This window comes from Giraffa tippelskirchi, chromosome 1, assembly GCF_054371585.1.
Source record: "Giraffa tippelskirchi isolate mGirTip1 chromosome 1, T2T-mGirTip1v1.2.pri, whole genome shotgun sequence".
Lineage (NCBI taxonomy): Eukaryota > Metazoa > Chordata > Mammalia > Artiodactyla > Giraffidae > Giraffa > Giraffa tippelskirchi.
In genome coordinates, this window is record NC_137275.1 from 149,970,950 (window position 1) to 149,990,814 (window position 19,865).

Consider the following 19,865-nt stretch of genomic DNA (forward strand, 5'->3'; position numbering starts at 1 on the left):
TCAAGAGTCTTCTCCAACACCACAGTTCAAAAGCATCAATTCTTCGGCACTCAGCTTTCTTCACCGTCCAACTCTCACATCCATACATGACCACTGGAAAAACCATAGCCTTGACTAGACGGACTTTTGTTGGCAAAGTAATGTCTCTGCTTTTAAATATGCTATCTAGGTTGGCCATAACCTTCCTTCCAAGTAGTAAGCGTCTTTTAATTTCATGGCTGCAGTCACCATCAGCAGTGATTCTGGAGCCCAAAAAAGTAAAGTCTGACACTGTTTCCACTGTTTCCCCATCTATTTCCCATGAAGTGATGGGACCAGATGCCATGATCTTAGTTTTCTGAATGTTGAGCTTTAAGCCAACTTTTTCACTCTCCTCCTTCACCTTCATCAAGAGGCTCTTTAGTTCTTCTTCACTTTCTGCCATAAGGGTGGTGTCATCCGCATATCTGAGGTTATTGATATTTCTCCCGGCAATCTTGATTCCAGCTTGTGTTTCTTCCAGCCCAACGTTTCTCATGATGTACTCTGCATATAAGTTAAAAGAGCAGGGTGACAATATACAGCCTTGATGGACTCCTTTTCCTATTTGGAACCAGTCTGTTGTTCCATGTCCAGTTCTAACTGTTGCTTCCTGACCTGCATACAGGTTTCTCAAGAGACAGGTCAGATGGTCTGGTATTCCCATCTCTTTCAGAATTTTCCACAGTTTATTGTGATCCACACAGTCAAAGGCTTTGGCATAGTCAATAAAGCAGAAATAGATGTTTTTCTGGAACTCTCTTGCTTTTTCGATGATCCAGCAGATATTGGCAATTTGATCTCTGGTTCCTCTGCCTTTTCTAAAACCAGCTTGAATATCTGGAAGTTCACGGTTCACGTATTGCTGAAGCCTGGCTTGGAGAATTTTGAGCATTACTTTACTAGCATGTGAGATGAGTGCAATTGTGCGGTAGCTTGAGCATTCTTTGGCATTGCCTTTCTTTGGGATTGGAACGAAGACTGACCTCTTCCAGTCCTGTGGCCACTGCTGAGTTTTCCAGATTTGCTGGCATATCACGTGCAGCACTTTCACAGCATCACCTTTGAGGATTTGAAATAGCTCAACTGGAATTCCATCACCTCCACTAGCTTTGTTCGTAGTGATGCTTTCTAAGGCCCACTTGACTTCACTTTCCAGGATGTCTGGCTCTAGGTGAATGATCACACCATCGTGATTATCTGGGTTGTGAAGATCTTTTTTGTACAGTTCTTCTGTGTATTCTTGCCACCTCTTCTTAATATCTTCTGCCTCTGTCATGTCCATACCATTTCTGTGCTTTATCGAGCCTATCTTTGCATGAAATGTTCCTTTGGTATCTCTAATTTTCTTGAAGAGATCTCTAGTCTTTCCCATTCTATTGTTTTCCTCTATTTCTTTGCACTGATCGCTGAGGAAGGCTTTCTTATCTCTCCTTGCTATTCTTTGGAACTCTGCGTTCACATGGGAATATCTTTCCCTTTCTCCTTTGCTTTTCACTTCTCTTCTCTTCCCAGCTATCTGTAAGGCCTCCTCAGACAGCCATTCTGCTTTTTTGCATTTCTTATCCATGGGGATTTTCTTGATCCCTGTCTCCTGTACAATGTCACGAACCTCTGTCCATAGTTCATCAGGCACTCTGTCTATCAGATCTAGTCCCTTAAATCTATTTGTCACTTCCACTGTATACTCATAAGGTATTTGATCTAGGTCATACCTGAATGGTCTAGTGGTTTTCCCTACTTTCTTCAATTTAAGTCTGAATTTGGCAATAAGCAGTTCATGATCTGAGGCACAGTCTGCTCCTGGTCTTGTTTTTGCTGACTGTATAGAGCTTCTCCATCTTTGGCTGCAAAAAATATAGTCAATTTGATTTCAGTGCTGAACATCTGGTGATGTCCATGTGTAGAGTCTTCTCTTGTGTTGGTGGAAGAAGGTGTTTTCTATGACCAGTGCAGAACTCTATTAGCCTTTGCCCTGCTTCATTCTGTACTCCAAGGCCAAACTTGCCTGTTACTCCAGGTGTTTCTTGACTTCCTAGTTTTGCATTCCAGTCCCCTATAATGAAAAGGACATCTTTTTTGGGGTGTTAGTTCTAGAAGGTCTTGTAGGTCTTCATAGAACCATTCAACTTCAGCTTCTTCGGCATTACTGGTCGGGGCATAGACTTGGATTACCGTGATATTGAATGGTTTGCCTTGGAAATGAACAGAGATCATTCTATCATTTTTGAGATTGCATCCAAGTACTGCATTTTGGACTCTTTTGTTGACCATGATGGCTACTCCATTTCTTCTAAGGGATTCTTGCCCACAGTAGCAGATATAATGATCATCTGAGTTAAATTCACCCATTCCAGTCCTTCTTAGTTCGCTGATTCCTAGAATGTCAACGTTCACTCTTGCCATCTCCTGTTTGACCACTTCCAATTTGCCTTGATTCATGGACCTAACATGCCAGGTTCCTATGCAATATTGCTCTTTACAGCATCGGACTTTGCGTCTATCACCAGTCACATCCACAGTTGGGTATCGTTTTTGCTTTGGCTCCATCCCATCATTCTTTCTGGAGTTATTTCTCCACTGATCTCCATTAGCATATTGGGCACCTACTCACCTGGGGAGTTCACCTTTCAGTGTCCTATCTTTTTGCCTTCTCATACTGTTCATGGGGTTCTCAGGCAAGAATACTGAAGTGGTTTGCCATGCCCTTCTCCAGTGGACCACATTCTGTCAGACCTCTCCACCATGACCCATCCGTCTTGGGTGGCCCCACATGGCGTGGCTTAGTTTCATTGAGGTAGACAAGACTGTGGTCCGTCTGATCTCAATGAGACTAATAATACTGCTTTTTAAATTTGAAAATCTTTTCCTGCTTGCTGCATTGTCTTTATTTCCTCCCAGTATATTTTATTTATTTATTTTGGTGGATCTTTCCTGTTAGAGGCTTTTCTCAGATGTGTTGTGAACTTCAGCCATATATTCACATTTGAAATGAGGAGACCTGTAGGCTGGTGGCCTCCAAGTGTCACTATATGAAGCTGTTTTGGGGGGAATCATTTCTGTGAGGAAGCCCCCAGTTTCTTGCCTGGATATTGGAGGTTTCATAGCTTAACATGTATTGTTTGCTCGGATCCTCAACCCCACTTTCAGTATGGTACCTCATGTTCACCTTCAGCTATGCCTGAGGGCTCAGGATCTGGATTCTGGCTGATTTTCTCTCTCCAGGGACATAATCTCCTCTAGGAGCATCCTTTATGGTAGGATAAGTTTTCTGGCTGAATATATGGAGTGTTAGAGCACAACTGTGGCTGAGATTTTCAGTATTTATTCTGTTTTTAATTTTACCTTACAATTCTGCTTTTTGAAATACCTGGAATTATCAATTTATGAGACTCTCTAGGGTTGAGGAGTACAAAATTATCTTGTTAGTTCATTTTGTTCTTTTCCCGCAGTCTTAGGTTTCAGCTTTTTGAATTCACCGTACACACAGCTAGGGTCATACTATTTATACAGAAAAGCATATTTTAGAGATTATTAAAGGAAAGGGAATACATTATATAAACTATTTTTTGATCTTGCATCTATTAGTAAAACATGGGTTCAGTAAAATAAAATCTGCATGATGAGATAATAATACAATAGATTTGAAACTGGAACTGGTTTGAGAGATGAGCAGAAATTTGAAATGAGTTACAAGAAAAAAATAGCTAAAGTAAACATTTAAGAACAGCATTAAAAAAAGCAATAAGAGTATAAATAACACCACTGTAAATTTAATCAAAATTATTAAATATATAGTGGGCTTCCCTGGTGGCTCAGCCAGCAAAGAATCTGCCTGCAACAGGAGATCTGGGTTCAATCCCTGGGTCAGGAAAATCCCTTGAGAAGGGAATGGATGCTAGATATATGCTCTGCTAGATAAAAATCTTCCAGGATTCTGAGATAATGACCAAGAAATAAGAGAATTAGAGATGAGGTAAGTAATTTGAAGGGTATATTGCTGAGATCCCACTTATAGGGAGTAAGTGTTACTGAAGGGGATGTCAGAATGAGTAGAAAGGAAGAAATAATTAAAAAAACTAAGTAACACTTGGCTGGGCTAGTGAATACAGCTCTGATTTTGCAAACTGTATGAACTCAACAAATTCAAGGAAATATTAATGAAAATAGCTCAACAAATAAATATATTCTGATAAAAGTCTTAAACTTCAAGATAAAAAATAAAACAAAACAAAGAACAATCTAATATGCATCTAGAAAGACAAGATTTGTCATCTACATAAGAAAAAAAAAATTCAAGACATCCAGCCTCAGATTTTTCTTCTGTAGTAAGAAGCACCATAAGATTATGAAGTGATTTTCTAAGAGTTTTAAAGGGGAGAAAAGGTTGTAACAGAAGATTTCTATGCCATAGCTAGGTTTTATTCACATACAAAAGTAACAGAAACACTTTACTGGATATACAAAGACTCACTCACAAGGCATAAATTACACATACACAAAGTTTCCTAACTAAGAAATGAATCAGTTCAGTTCAGTTCAGTCACTCAGTTGTGTCCGACTCTTTGTGACCCCATGAACCGCAGCACACCAGGCCTCCCTGTCCGTTATCAACTCCCAGAGTTTACCCAAACTCATGTCCATTGAGTTGGTGATGCCATCTAACCATCTCCTCCTCTGTCGTCCCCTTCTCCTGCCTTCAATCTTTCCCAACATCAGGGTCTTTTCCAATGAGTCAGCTCTTCACATCAGGTGGCCAAAGGATTGGAGTTTCAGCTTCAACATCAGTCCTTCCAATGAACACCCAGGACTGATCTCCTTTAGGATGGACTGGTTGGATCTCCTTGCAATCCAAGGGACTCTCAAGAGTCTTTTCCAGCACCACAGTTCAAAAGCATCAATTCTTCAGTGCTCAGCTTTCTTTATAGTACAACTCTCACATCCATACATGACTACTGGAAAAACCATAGCCTCGACTAGAAGGACCTTTGTTGACAAAGTATTGTCTCTGCTTTTTAATTTGCTGTCTAGGTTGGTCATAACTTTCCTTCCAAGGAGTAAGCGTCTTTTAATTTCATGGCTGCAGTCACGATCTGCTGTAATTTTGGAGCCCCAAAAAATAAAGTCAGCCACTGTTTCCACTATTTCCCCATCTGAAATAGACAAACCCCTAGATAATACAATAAAAAGAAAAATAGAAAATAAAATGACCTTGTGTATATTTATTTCTTGTTTAATTTGAAATGAAGAGTGCAGATGGTAGCTAGACTTATCCTGGTGATCATTTTGCAGTGTATAGAATTATAAAATCACTATGTTGTATAACAGGAACTAACACAATGTTGTAGGTTAATTATGCTTCCAAAAATAAACAGAATCAAGCACATAGAAAAAGAGATCAGATTGACTGTTACTAGAGGCATTGGTTGGGAGGGGGGAAATTTGACAAGAAAAGTAAAGAACATGATATATATACAATGATTTATGCCAAAGAAGCTATATTAGAGCAGCAGTTGTAAGTTATAAAGCTGAAATAATCAAAATGTTCAACAGGCTATTGTATTATACTGTATTTTTTATTTATTTAATCAAATCTTATCCTGCCTTTAAGAAAAACATTGTAGAGAAATAATTAGTAACATGAAAAATATCCACAGTAGGTTATTGAGTGGAAAAATATGACTGAAAAGTACAGAGTATAATTTTACATTTGTAAAAAGTATAAATATATGTATAAAATATATACCAAAATATTACAAATCTACTTTTTTCTGAGTAGAGATTAAAAATTTGTTTTCTTTATGCTCAACTGTATGTTCTAATTTTAAACTATAAAGACAGATGATGAAAATGTTTAAACTTGATACCCCCATTAGTCATGTCCTCTGTTTTCTCCTTGCTCCACTTTCCTTTCCTTAGGAGTTTGCCCAGGTCACTCATGAGCGAGTGAGTGGGCACCTTGGCATCTTTTGTCAGGTAACAGCTGATGGGGCCAGAAGTACACATTTGCCCCAAGCTGGGCTCATTAGACCCTCTCTCCTGAGAATTTCAGATTTGGAAGAACCAGTCAGTTGGGCTTCCAGGGTGGCTCAGGTGGTAAAGAATCTGCCTGTGATGTGGGAGACTTGGGTTTGATCCCTGGGTTGGGAAGATTCCCTGGAGAAGGAATGGCTACCCACTCCAGTATTCTTGCCTGGAGAATCCCATGGACAGAGGAGCTTGGCAGGCTACAGTCCATGGGGTCTTAAAGAGTCATAAATGACTGAACAACTAACACACCCTTGCAGTCAGTTAACTGTGAGAAGGAGCGTACAAATAGAAAAAGCTGGGAGCTGTCACTGGAGTGCAGCTATTCAGCAGTCATTAGCACTGAGCAAGCAGGCGAGTTGGTCTGCAAAAAGAATAATTGACAACAAAAACAATGTATGCCATTTATTGTGTGTTCATCATGTGACAGGTATTCTTGTAAGTAAGCACCCACTGTGAATCAAGTCATTCATAGGCACGTTGAACCCTTGAGGTAGATGCTACTACCATTTTTCTCATTTTATCTATGAAGAAACCAAAGCACAGAGAGATGAGATGAATTGAAGAAGGATACAGAGGTCAGAGAGATGAAAGACCACATGATCTCAGGAAAACAGGGAGGAGAAGCGTGGCTCCCTTGGGCCTCTGTGCTTTGCAGGTCCTAGTTCTCACCCCTTGTGGGACCCAGTTTTATTTCCCACCATCTGGTTCCAAGAAATGCCTCTGATTCCTTAAGCTATACTCCTTGTCCTTCACAAGCCTGAATGGATAACAGCCTCATGCGATCTACTTAACCATGGCTGGCTAAGAGGGAATGGATGCTGTGGGTGATTACATAAAAAGTGTCTTTGATATGTTTGAATTTTTTTCGTTTTACTTTTCAATACAGCCAAAACTGGGAATAAGCTCTGTACAATCAGTGGCATCTGTTCTCTCAACTCACAAATAATTTGAGAGAGTATTCAAAATATGCCCATTAAGGAGAAGGTACTCATTGAAAAACAATACTTGACAGATTAAATCTCTAGGTACTCTTTCTCTTCACCACCTGATGCATAGTTACGTAGATGTTTATACACAATTTTAGGAAGAGCTAACATATTTTAGGGTGATTACCAACTTCCAGAGCTGCTTTTTTTTTTAAATTGCATTTTCTTTAGTTTACATATTGGTGCAATGTTGAATTAACTTCATCTATCCAGAATGATAATAAACATTTTACTGTATCCATCTTCTAGACTAGCTTTGTCAGTTTCTGGATACAAGGCAATTGGTGATGGCCAAAAGAGCATTGCTAGGAAAGGAATACAAAGATGGGAGCCTCGTAAATGACTTTTAATGGTATCAAAAATATTTTTGTTGTTGTTTAGTCACTAAGTCATGTCTGACTCTTTTGCAACCCTATGGACTATAGACTGCCGAGCTTGTCTCTCCACGGGATTTTCAGGCAAGAATACTGGAATGAGTTGCCATTTCCTTTTCCAGGAGATCTTCCTGACTCAGGGACCAAATCCGCGTCTCTTACATCTCCTGCACTGGCAGGCATATTCTTTACCAGTGAACCACCTGGGAAGCCCCAAAATACTTTTATAAGTTGTGAAAACTGGATAAGAAACTTGCTTCTTTGAGGTCAACACTTGGACTCTTCTTCCTAGACTTTATGATATACTGGGCTGTGAAGTTTTTTTTTTTTTTTAATGCAGGGTTTTAATTCTGGAGATAATTTGCTTTTGAGTGGTGAAATTATTGAAAAACTATTGAAAAATAATTAATATTTGCCTTGGAGAATTGGGTAGTGTTTCTTTCCCTTATTTTGGTGTAAAAATGGCCTGTAAAACAGCTAGATGGCTATTCTTACCTAGAGGACTCAAAGAACATTTAGTGGCCAAATATTCAGATGAAAACGGAAGCTTTCAGTTAATCATCTGGATGTTTTGTCTACATGAGGGAAAAATCTGTGGATGTTTCCAAATGTTGGAAAAAAAATATTTGGGAACATCCAGATGTTTGACCTAGTGCAGTTCAAACATCCAGTTGTTGGACTAAATTTTCCCCTTTTCCCAACCGGATGTTTTGGCATCAAGTAGACCCAGCCATGGTTATAGGAATTCCAAATTGCTACCTAGTGTCACAGAAAATCATTTGGGGGAAAAACATAGTACACCAAAGTATGAAGGTTCTAGATGAACATAATCATTAAGAGTGGGAAGAATGGAGGAGGGGATTATACCACTGACCAATCAGGTTGTGTCACTGTTAAGTGTTAGTCACTCAGTCGTGTCCAACTCTTTGCTACCCCATGGACTGTAGCTTGCCAGGCTCCTCTGTCCATGGAATTGTCCAGGCAAGAATACTGGAGTGGGTTGCCATCCCCTTCTCCAGGGGATCTTCCCGACCCAGGGACTGAACCCAGGTCTCCCACATTGCAGGCAGATTCTTTACTGTCTGAGCCACCAGGGATGCCAGGTTGCATCATTACTAAATTGTCAGTAATAATGTTCTCTTATGGAGGATCTAATAATTAGGAATAATAAACATAAGCTTGTAGCCCTTACTGATTAAAAGGAAGCCAGTAGCATTTGCAGTGTTTACAAAACTTGAAAGATATGGAAAGGGACATCCTCTGCTTTGAAATGAATTGAAAACTCTAAGCTTCATAGAAAGGAGCTAGGAGAGTTTAGTTTCCTCCACTCATTTTATTGGGCTCAGACTAATGTGACCCTGAAGTGTCTCCAATTACAATGTTCTTAACTTGTGGGAATCAGCCTAATAAAAATACTGTAAAGAAATACAGCTCATCCTGCAGCTGTGGGCCGGCTGTGTAGATTACCATGGTGCAGGAGTAAGTGTCGGTCTCCAAAAAGAAGATTCCATTTTCTGCACGGCAGTAACATGAACTTGAATGGAGGCATTAAGTAAGAAGACAATGTTTGGATTCTGATTAAGATCCTAAAATCTGATTTTTAGCCAATTTGCTATTGGCGAAGAACAGCAATGCCATAAATAAAACAGCCACAGATGGGTCTGGATATCTGTTATGAGCAACCATCAAGAAAATGCTTTTATTTTAATTGATTGATACTGAACAAAAGTAGTATTCAGCCAAAACCTTACTGCTAGTCCTGTTGTAATTATTTTTTTAACCAGTTCACCACTGCATTCCAGGGGAATGTCAAGACCTCCTATGGAGGTGCCTGGTACAATGTCCGCACCTGATATGTGTTTGGCTTTGCATACCATGCCTGAAATTGTTCAAGAAATTAATCTCTTTTTTAGTTACAAAAGCATAGCTTGTTAGAAAGTAACCTAGATGTGATCTGCGTTTCTTTTTTTAGGCTAACAGTCTTCAGAGAACCTGGGGTTCGTTTAAATTCAGGAATAATATGGGCTGTCATTGTAGGATGGGAATGACTGTTTGAAAGCCAATGCTGACTTTCCAAGGAATTTATCCAGAGAATGGAGGAGGAATTGCTTTCTGAAGAATTAGACTCTGAGAAAGTATCTCAAAAAACTCTTCATACTACAGCTAAAGTTACTCAAGTATGATTCAATTAATATATACATATATATATATATATATATACACACACACACACATATATATGTGTGTGTGTGTATAGTGTGTGTGTGTGTGTGTGTGTGTGCCTATATATATGGGCTTCCCTGATAGCTCAGCTAGTAGGGTCAGGAAGATCCCCTGGAGAAGGGATAGGCTACCCGTTCCAGTATTCTTGGGCTTCTCTGGCAGCTTAGTTGGTAAAGAATCCACCTGCAATGAGGGAGACCGGGGTTCAATCCCTGGGTTGGGAAGATCCCTTGGAGAAGGGAATGGCCACCCACTCCAGTATTCTGGCCTGGAGAATTCCATGGACAGAGGAGCTTGGCAGGCTACAGTCCATGGGTCACAAAGAGTCAGACATGACTGAGCCAACTTTCACTTCATTTCACACGTGCACACACACACACAGACACACACATATATATATATATATACACACATATGTACATATATGCATGTACACACATGGGCTACATCATTGTAATGCTCTCCATTATTTATATGCCAATGATAACATCCAACATTGTTTAATTTTAACAGAAACAGGAAACATGACTTTGGTTCTGATAATGCTTTCATGGGAGGTGGAGGAAGAAATACAATGAGTAGACAAATTTTTTGGTACCAAGTGAGATGCTAGCCATGATCTTTTCCTCTGATGAGAATGGTACTTTATACCTTTATATGCCAACTAACTGGAAAAATATTCCTACAATACTGTGTCTAGATTTGTTATAAGAGAACTGGAAATGATGAGGATCAGTGCGAGACCATGGACATTATTGGGAATGCATATTATAGTGGATAAGGGCAAACTAGAGGCAGGTAGCTTGGGTGAGAATCTGAGTTTTGGCTCTTCTGGCTGTTGGACCTCATGCAAGATACATAAGCGCTTTAAGCCTCAATTTTCTCATCTGCAAAATGGGGATGATAATAGGAGTCCTAGTTCCTAGGTTTGCAGCAAAGATTAAAAAAGGGAGTACAAGTAAAGCTCTTAGATCAATGCCACATATGCAAATAACTTCTGAAGTCAAAGTACACAAACCCAAGAGCATTGAATCAAAAGGTGTGTGAATCTCTGAGATGGGAATAATGGGAACTGAAGAAGCCATATAATAAGATGTTATGATCAGAAATAAAATGAGACATGTTTTGACACTTAATGACATTCGAAAAAATTGGGCGGCAGCGAGATGCACACGTGTCTGCAGAAAATGTGGTGAGGAGGTGGGGGGAGGGCTGGGCAAGGGAGATCAATCTCACAGCTTTCAATTAGCAGCCCGTGGGCGGGAGAGAAGACTGAAGTTCACAGGGAAGGAACTAGCTGATATTATTATTATTTTTTGATGCAGCATTCCAGAAAACATAATCAATGGCATCCGTCCAGTTCCCATTTAGTAACCAAAGAAGTAGCTGCAGCTGTTTTTTGTGCCTGGTGGTGCCAGTTTGATAGTGTATAATCATATTTGCATAAAGATAAAAAGGAAGGTGTTATAGAACACAGTTAAGCCTATGGTTTCACCATGAATTAAAGGTAATTTCAGACTAATTAGGTATAATTTGTTAAGGAATTCTTCCCAGCAATGATGACTCTGATTTTGTAATTACAGGACAATGCTTACTGTGGCTTTCAAGGCAGGGGAAAGCACACCCGAGGGGGTCGTGTCCCACACTAGGAGGATCTAATGGTGCCACAAAAGACAGGTGTTTTGTCAGATTTCAGCCACACACTTTCACACCTGCAACGCATTAACTACAGCAACGACATTAATGAAGGCCAGGTGCCTGTTCTCTAGCTCAAATGAGAAACTGGCAGGAAGTTTGCTGGTTTGCTACCTGAGGTCTACCTCGATCTCTGAAAGCCGGCCTTCTGGGTGACGGAGACGCTGAGCGGGGTGAGTAGGCTTTGGGGTGGCTTGGTCCCTTTTATCCTGAGTGGGAGGACGGATGTATTGCAATGCTGACCTTCGTGGGATGGTAGCTGCCTGTTTTCTCAACCACTGTGTCTCCCACCAGATTAAGCCATAAGATGGTGGGCAAGTCTCTCATAGCATGAAGGGTCCTCTGGCTTTCTGAGCTGCTACCCTTTTTGTGTGGAATTCAGCCTCTAACAGTTCTGAAAAGAACTGAGCTGCACAATCTACAGAATGGATTTCTGGAAAGTGCAGTGTTATCAGCTGCTACCAGGGAAAGTTTGATTATAGTTACTTGAGTCTTTTCAGACTTGAAGTTTTGCCATTCTATCCGGAAATGAGTAATGGAGGCCGTGAGCGAGCGTTTTCATTTTAATAAAACACAAGGTTTTCATTGTGTGTGGCTATGTCGTTGTAATGCTCTCTGCCATGAAATATAAAATCTTTGTGTCCCTCCCTTAAAAAAAATCCCTTAGCAGCAGAGAATTTCCTTGCTCTTTTTCTCTACTTTTCTTTGTTTCATGACTTTTAGCTGCCGTTGTTTGCTCCTTGTATTGTCCAGCAGTTAAGTGAAAAGTTAATATTGTCTCAAAAAAACCACGCAGAAACCACACACTCAAATTGAAAGTGGAGAAGACAATGGGCAAAGTCTGGGTTCTCAGCAGCACGAATATAATTATCAGACTCATTACGAGTGACTTCTGTCTGGTGAGAGTCCTCTAACAAAACAGCTTCTTTATCTTGGGAGATGGAAGGGTGGACAAATATCAAAATGTTTAATGCTGTATTTAAACCAGCACTAATTAAGCTGGAAAAGAATGGAATCGTAGACTTTTAGAGCAGCAGATGTAAATCTTGGAGTGGGAAGGACTTCTCAACGCTGGAGTGTTTTAACTCTTAAATCCCTGAAGTGAATGCATCGTCATCTGGGCCAAACCTGCAGAACCTATCTATTGAAGTGACCTGGTAGGAACCCAGATCCAAATCATTCTTTCCCACTAATTTTGCAATGTTTTTCAGGGTGCATTCCGAATGAACTAGAGAGAAATTTTTAAGAGGCACTCCAGAAGTACCAGTATGGTTGGATGGGGAGGTGTTTTGAGAAACTTAGGACTCTGATTTTCCCTGTCTCCCACATTCTCTCAACCCACAAGGAAAGTGGTTTTATTTTCTAATTTATTAATTGGAAAATTTTATTTTTTAGAGCAGTTTTAGGCTCACAGAAAAATCAAAGAGAAGGTATAGAGGTTTTCCATGTACCCCCTGCCCCCCAACATATATAGACTCTCCCATTATCAACTTCACCCCCTGCCCCGTGTGGTCCATTTATTACAGCTGATGAACCTATACTGACACATCATAATCATCTAAACTCCATAGTTTACATTAAGGTTCACTCTTGGTGTTGCGCATTTTATGGGTTTGAACAGATACATAATGGCCTGAATCCACCATTATAGTATCATAAAGAGAAGCTTCTCCACCCTAAAAATCCACTGTGCTCTGCCTATTCAACCCCTGCCACCCAATCCCTGGAAACCATTGATCCTTTTATTGTGTCTGTATTTTTGCTTTTTATATAATGTCATATATTAGTTGGAATTATACCATATATCATCTTTCAGATTGGCCACTTTCACTTTTAATATGAATTTAAGGTTCCTCTGCATCTTTTCATGAGTTGTTAGCTCATTTTTTTTTTCTTTTTAGCACTAAATACTTTTCCATTGTGTTGTCTGGATGTACCATAGTTTACCCAGTCTATGAAGGACAGCTTGGTTGCCTCCAAATTTGGGCACTTATGAATAAACCCAGTATAAACATCCATGTCTAAGGTTTCCTGTGGACATAAGTTTCAACTCCTTTGGGTAAACACAAAGGAGCACAATTGCTAGACCATAGAGTAATAGTATTCTTGGTTTTGTAATAAACTTCCCAGCTGTCTTCCAAAGGTTTTCCTCTCCTCTGTTTCTTTCTTTCCTTTATTTTACCGCTTTAAGCTTCTGTTGACTGTGCCCTGCAATTTTTAGCAGTATTTGAAAAGTGAATATCATCAAAAAAACCCCTACCAAATTCATAAACAGATTGGTGGTTAAGATAGAGGGGAGTGGGTGGTAGGTGATGAAATGAAGGTGGTTTAAAAAAAAGATATACCATTTTGTATCTTCACCAGCATTGAGAGTTCCGTATTTTCACCAGCATTTGGTATTGTCAGTTTATTTCCTTACTGAGTTAGCTCTGACTTTGGGTGTAGTGTTTTATAGGAGTGGTGAGACAGAACATCCTTGCCGTGTTCCTTTTGATTTCTTTTATTGATTTGTGGTTCATTAAAGACTTCATATGAAGAATGGTGGTAGCTGCCACGAACTTGCTTGAAAAATCCTTTTTTATGGCAGAAACCCACTGTTACCTGAACTCAAGCATTCAAGCAAATCCAAATGCTTTTGGAGGACTATGTTGGCCATACACGCAGATTATTCTGAAGGCCGCTTCTGGGCAGAGGTGTTGAGGTTTCTCATAAAGCAACGAATCATGTTTTTGGTGCTTTTAGCAAGCCTAATCTAAAGCAAATGAATGTCTTTTCCATGAATGCTTATGGTAGTTTAGACTAGAGGTACTCAGCCTAGAGCTCAATTTCAAACTAACCTCTTCTCCAAACTTAACAGAAGTCTCGAATTGATGTTTAAGAGATTGTCTCAACCTTGCTAATCAGTGTGTGGCGTATGGATCTGTAAGAGTGATCTAATGTGGGAGCTTGTTAGAAACGAGGAATCTCAGACCCTAATGCTCATGTGCTGAGTCAACTCATTTGTGTATTAAATTTTGCCCAGCATTGGTCTATGAAACTCTGTGACCATGAGTTCCTCTTGATCAGACATTTTTAATTTGGGACTCTCTTGATCCACAAATCTGTCTCAAGCATATAAACTCCCTGCTACTGAAGGCAAAATTGAATCTGTGTGAGGGCATATGTGTTTGTGTTTACAACCATAATCCATTTTTTTTTGGTGGGCAGGTTTCATACACTTTCAGCTTTTAAAAATATTATAAACTATTTGCAAAGAAAGAATTACTACAAGTACTTGGCAAGTACTACTCCTATGCTTGTTCAGAATTCTAGACTTAGAAATGCTGCCATAAAATTATAATCAAACTGAATTTTTGCAGCTGCTGCTGAATATAGGTAAAGTGAAATCATTTTTGTATCTTCAGCAATTGCTTGTTCAAATTTGTCCAAGTGTGGTCCAATATCACTTCTTAGAGTTTTAGGGCACTAGAATGAGTTCCTGATTAAGTATACTTTTTTTTTTAATCAGAAAATGAATGCTGTACAAATCAGTATCCCACCACTGTTTCTCCATTTTATTTACTACTAATGCTGCAAGCTGTGATGAAGCTCAGACATAAGTAGGGTACTCATTTAACAAAACTCTCCAGAGGCATAAATCCGGGGGCAGATCTGTGATGTAGTTAATGAATATCACACAGAGGTGGTTAACAGTTGAACTGTGCTGGGAGGATAAGAAGAATCCCTTTTCAGGGATAAAAAACTAGAAGGATGTTACGAATTCAGAGACCTAAGAACTAAACGACAAACCTATTGTGGGTTCTCTGTGTCTTTTTTGCTATTCTCTATTCCACATCAAGTACAGAGCCAGATGACAGGAGCTTGGCTTGCCAAATGGGCAAGCCAATTTAACAAATTCTGAATGCCAACTATGTGGTAATGTGGAATTGTAATTAAGAAAAGAGAAGTCATAAGTCAGTCTGTCTGGGTTCCCGTTTCACCTCTATCACACAAAGCTGTGGGACCTCTGGCAAACTTTTTTTCTGGCAAATTTCTTTGTCTCCCCATGCCTCAGTGTTTCTCAGATATAAAATAGGGATAATAATGATGCCTAACTCATAGGGCTGTGATAAGTGATACTTCGGTTAATGTATGCAAGCCCTTAAAAACAGTGACTAGCACTTATAAGCACTCAATAGTGATTCTGACTATGTACCAGACCCTTTTCCAGGCTCTGAGAAAATGGTGAAGAAAAACACCATTCCAGCCCTAATGATTCCTTTATTAGCAAAAATAGGCATTAAATAGTTAGTTTTACAATTACTTTGTCTTGGGATATATACTATGAATGGAGAAGTACGAGGTGGCTTTAGGAGGACCTGTTACCTGCTCTCGTGAGTTTAGGTTCAGGGTGTAGTGAAATGGAGAGACATGTAGTTCCAGTGGGCACTTGTGCCTGAATCCAGCATCCAGATCCAGCCCAGAGTGTTGGGTGAAGGGAGTGAGATGAAACTGAAGAGATAGACAGGGCCTGCAGAGCCTTGTGAAGGGTTTTAGCCTTGAAGGACTGTAAAGTGTCCAAAAGGTTTTAATCAAGGGTGTGAGATGATTGTGTTTTCATTTTGGATGAACCATTCCAACAGGCATGTGGGAAATGGGTCAAAAGTGAAATGAGTGAATGTTAGATACTATTCATATTGTATGTATTAATGCTTTCCTCTATAGGACTGGTCCTATTTATTTCAGAAGGAAATTCACTTATGCTTATTAAGACAAAGGTTCTATACTTCTCTGTTGATAGTTGAAAAGTATTTTGAAATCCTTTGAGGTGTCTGGGGTGGGGCTAGATAGACTTTTACTTTTGCTTTCCTAAGAAAGAATGCAAAATACAATATAAGCTGATGGTTGAGATATACAAACTTTGTCACCCCCTCCCCCCTTAAACTGTGTAGGTGGTGATGGAGAACAACTAACACCAGAAAACTTTGCTCTTGTTTTCCCTTGGAAGTGCAAGAAGTAAAGAGTCCATGGATCCAGAACCCCTAGTTTCTTGCTCTTTACAGAGATTTCCCATATTTAATCTTAATTCAAGCCTTCATCTTATTTATCTCATCCTGGAGGGGATGGCATGATGACAATTGTTTATTTCACCCCCGAAGAAAGACTACAGTTAGAATTAAAGAGGGGCTCAAACTTATCAAGTAGGTTGTAATATTTGGAGTAATAAAGTGATAATCACAAGTGATTGTCAAAGGGGCTACCATTCATTGACCACCTACAAGATGCTTCTCAGGTGGTGCAGTTGTAAAGAACCCACCTGCCAATGCAGGCGAGGCAAGAGATGTAGGTTCACTCAGTCAGGAAGATCCTTTGGAGGAGAAAATGGTTCCCACTCCAGTATTTTTGTCTGGAGAATTCCATGGATGGAGGTGCCTGGCGTGCTGCAGTCCATGGGGGTTGCAAAGAGTTGGACAAAACTGAGTAACAGAGCATGCACACACCCTAGGTGCTACATCCATCTTCTGAGCATTATTACTCCCCATTCCCTAAGAAGTCAAGGCAATATATTGTTAATGTCGGCTCTGATCCTAAAGCAGCACCGACCCCTTGATTTCGCATGATTCTCCAGGCTCGGTTCCACTCTACCCACAAGAATCCCATGCCTCTGTGTTTCCCTCTAGAACTGTCTGTCCTTAAATATTGTCTGTCTCCACTTTTTTCTCCTCCAAACCATTTTCTTCTGCCCTTTACTCTGTACCCTTGGGCCCTTTTCCTTAAGGTGATGGCCAAGAAATCAGAGAAAGGAACGCAGTACTCAAAATGTGAGTGTTCTATTTTCTTTTTGCCTATGGATCACCTGGGGATACAGTGAAGGAACCCCAGGGTGTGCCTCTCAGAGACAGGCAACCCTGCACCTTGGGAGGCACAGGAGGGAAACAAGGTTTTTCAGACCCCATAAGATGAAACCTTGGGTATGGCATCAACTGATCGATAGGCAGGATTGCCCATTGCTCAGCCATCTTGTTTTTTCCCTTAAACAAATAAGATGTGGGCCTTAGGCTCTTGGCCCTCTCCCAGCCCAAGTTTGTACCCCTGAAGTCCTGAGCTGAATTGTACCATCTCTCAGTGATGCTTAATTGTTTTTAATTATCCCTCCACTGAAGCTGAACCATCCTTCACCCAGGTCACAGCACAGAACATGGCTCATAAGTTTTACGAGCCACCTTGTGTATCCTGTCCATGTGTGCAGCCACCTTTCCTGACAGTGAGCCATCCATCAGGCAGGTCCCCCTGTCCTGATAGGGTCTGGGTGCTCAGAGCTGGGACGGGCTTGATCTGTGTTAGTATGTTGACCACCATTGTACTGAGAAGCCAGGGACTGGGCTGGAGACTTGAATTTCATATCTACAGATAGTTGTATGATTTGTGAATTTGAGCTTTGAAATGGTCTTTTTTCCCCCACCTATGGTCATCAGATTTGACAAACTATAGGGGTTTGGGATTTCCTAAGTCCAGTTGTTTCTCTACTAACCTATGAGTTCTCATTCTGCGATTTTAGTGAAATCTTGGGCTCAGGTCCAAGTCCTCACTTGAACACCATAAATACTTAAGGAATAAATGAAAAGCCCAGTGTTTAGGGGCAGCTTGCATAGAGAGGGTCACTACTAACAAGTGGATTTGCACTTAGATGTGAACTCTAAAATGTGACACACACGAACCTATCTACAAAACAAAAACAGACTCACAGACATAAGGAACAGACTTGTGGTTGCCAAGTCATTGCGGGGCGGGGCGACAGGGGATGGATTGGGAGTTTGGGGTTAGCAGATATAAACTATTACATATAGAATGGATAAACGGCAAAGTCCCACTGTAGAGCACAGGGAACTATATTCAGTATCCTGCAATAAACCATAATGGAAAAGGAAAAAACCAATCAAACAAACAAAAACCCAGCTGGGTTTGGCAAAAACCTGTAAGATCCAAAATGTACTTCCCGTTGACCCTTCTGGTGGCTCAGATGGTAAAGAATTTGCCTGCAATGCAGGAGACCCAAGTTTGATCTGTGGGTTGGAAAGATCCCCTGGAGAAGGGAATGCCTACCCACTCCAGTATTCTTGCTGGAGAATCCCATGCACAGAGGAGTCTGGTGGGCTACGGTCCATGGAGTCACAAAGAATCTAATATGACTGAGCAACTATCACTTTGGCCCCTCTCATTATCTGAAATCTCTCCCTTGTTTCTTTCTCAGTCTATAAAGCTTGGTAGAGGGTTACTAGTCAGAGGAGCTAAATAGCTTAATTCTGACTTTTCTTCTTTTCTCCTCTGGACTGACCATGAGGGCATCCAGGATTATGGAGCTGTTATTTGAGGATACTAAGTAAAGACCTAGGTCATGGACAACCATCACCTCAAGTTGACTAGACGAACTGGTTAACTGAAGTAGCCTCAGATAAAACTAGTGATTCCCAAAGAGAGGTGTAAAGCAAGATGGCTTTTGGAGGTCCCTAAATGAATGCATTTTTATTCTAATCTAGTATTGATTTTAATATTCCCTTCTATTCTTTGCAAGTGATACTGGCTTCCAGTTAATAGGGAAGAAAAGTTCCTATTAAAAATGCATGAATTTAAGTTAAAAAGCAAGTCAGTAAAATAAAACAAATAATAATATGATATCCATGACAACGGATCAAAAATCATGAAGGCTGGTACATGAATTACTGGATTTCTGGACACATGGAGATGGAAGACGGGGCAAATAAGAGCTATGAGAAGGTACCCTGGGGAGCTGTAGGTAGCAGATCACCCAGTGGTGTGGGATGGGAATGAAGGACAGCAAGAGTGACTGAGACCAGCAAGCCTATTCACTCTTGGAATAGGACTAATGCAGGAGGGGAGGGGAGCCTGGTGAGGCAGGCCTGGTGTAATGAGAGAAACCCCCAGTATCCTGAGATCCAGCTCCCCTGGAACTGGATCTCCAGCCCTGGGGTTTCTCCAGCTGCCTGCTTCCCCACCCTCTCCTCCACTTTCACTGCCCCTTGTTCATTTCCACCAGAGGTAGAGATTCCTCAAGGCTTTGAGAGCTTCAAATAAAATGATTTGGATGCCCAAATTGCTCCACAGCAACTGTCCTATTCCCTGGAAATAAGGCCTGTTCTCACTTGCTTCCTTTGTCCTTTCAAATGTCACTGGGAGAGGAAGGGGACTTGGCAGAAGGATGTATTTGGTTTTGGCAGCAGCATCCAAAAACCATGGTTCGCCTGACTGTACAAACCGTGGGAGTGCCCTCCCACTCTGAACCCACATGCATCTGTGGGAGCCAGGGCGTGAGGATATGGGTATGGGCATGGGTATGTGTGTTTGTGTAAAGGGTGAAAAAGAATCTTTGCTGCAGTAAAGAAAGGAATGCAACGGGGGTCAGCTCAATAGCCAACCTGAGGGAGGGGGGAAGGGAGGACTGCAGGACTCCCTTCCAAATCAGTAAATGCAAATTGCAGCAGGAGGGTGACCTTTTACTGTAACCGATGTCAGCTGCACGTTGTAACCTCATGCCATTAAT

General features: G+C 40.7%; 1 long non-coding RNA gene across 1 annotated transcript in view; it reads left to right on the forward strand.

The window, feature by feature from the left end:
- Positions 1-19,865, forward strand: part of LOC145538360 (uncharacterized) — a 342,784-nt gene that overhangs the window by 54,150 nt on the left and 268,769 nt on the right. Inside the window, exons 3-4 of the long non-coding RNA XR_014076799.1 lie at positions 9,381-9,585; positions 11,215-11,499. This is a non-coding gene — a long non-coding RNA (uncharacterized LOC145538360). The remainder of the gene's footprint in view (positions 1-9,380; positions 9,586-11,214; positions 11,500-19,865) is intronic.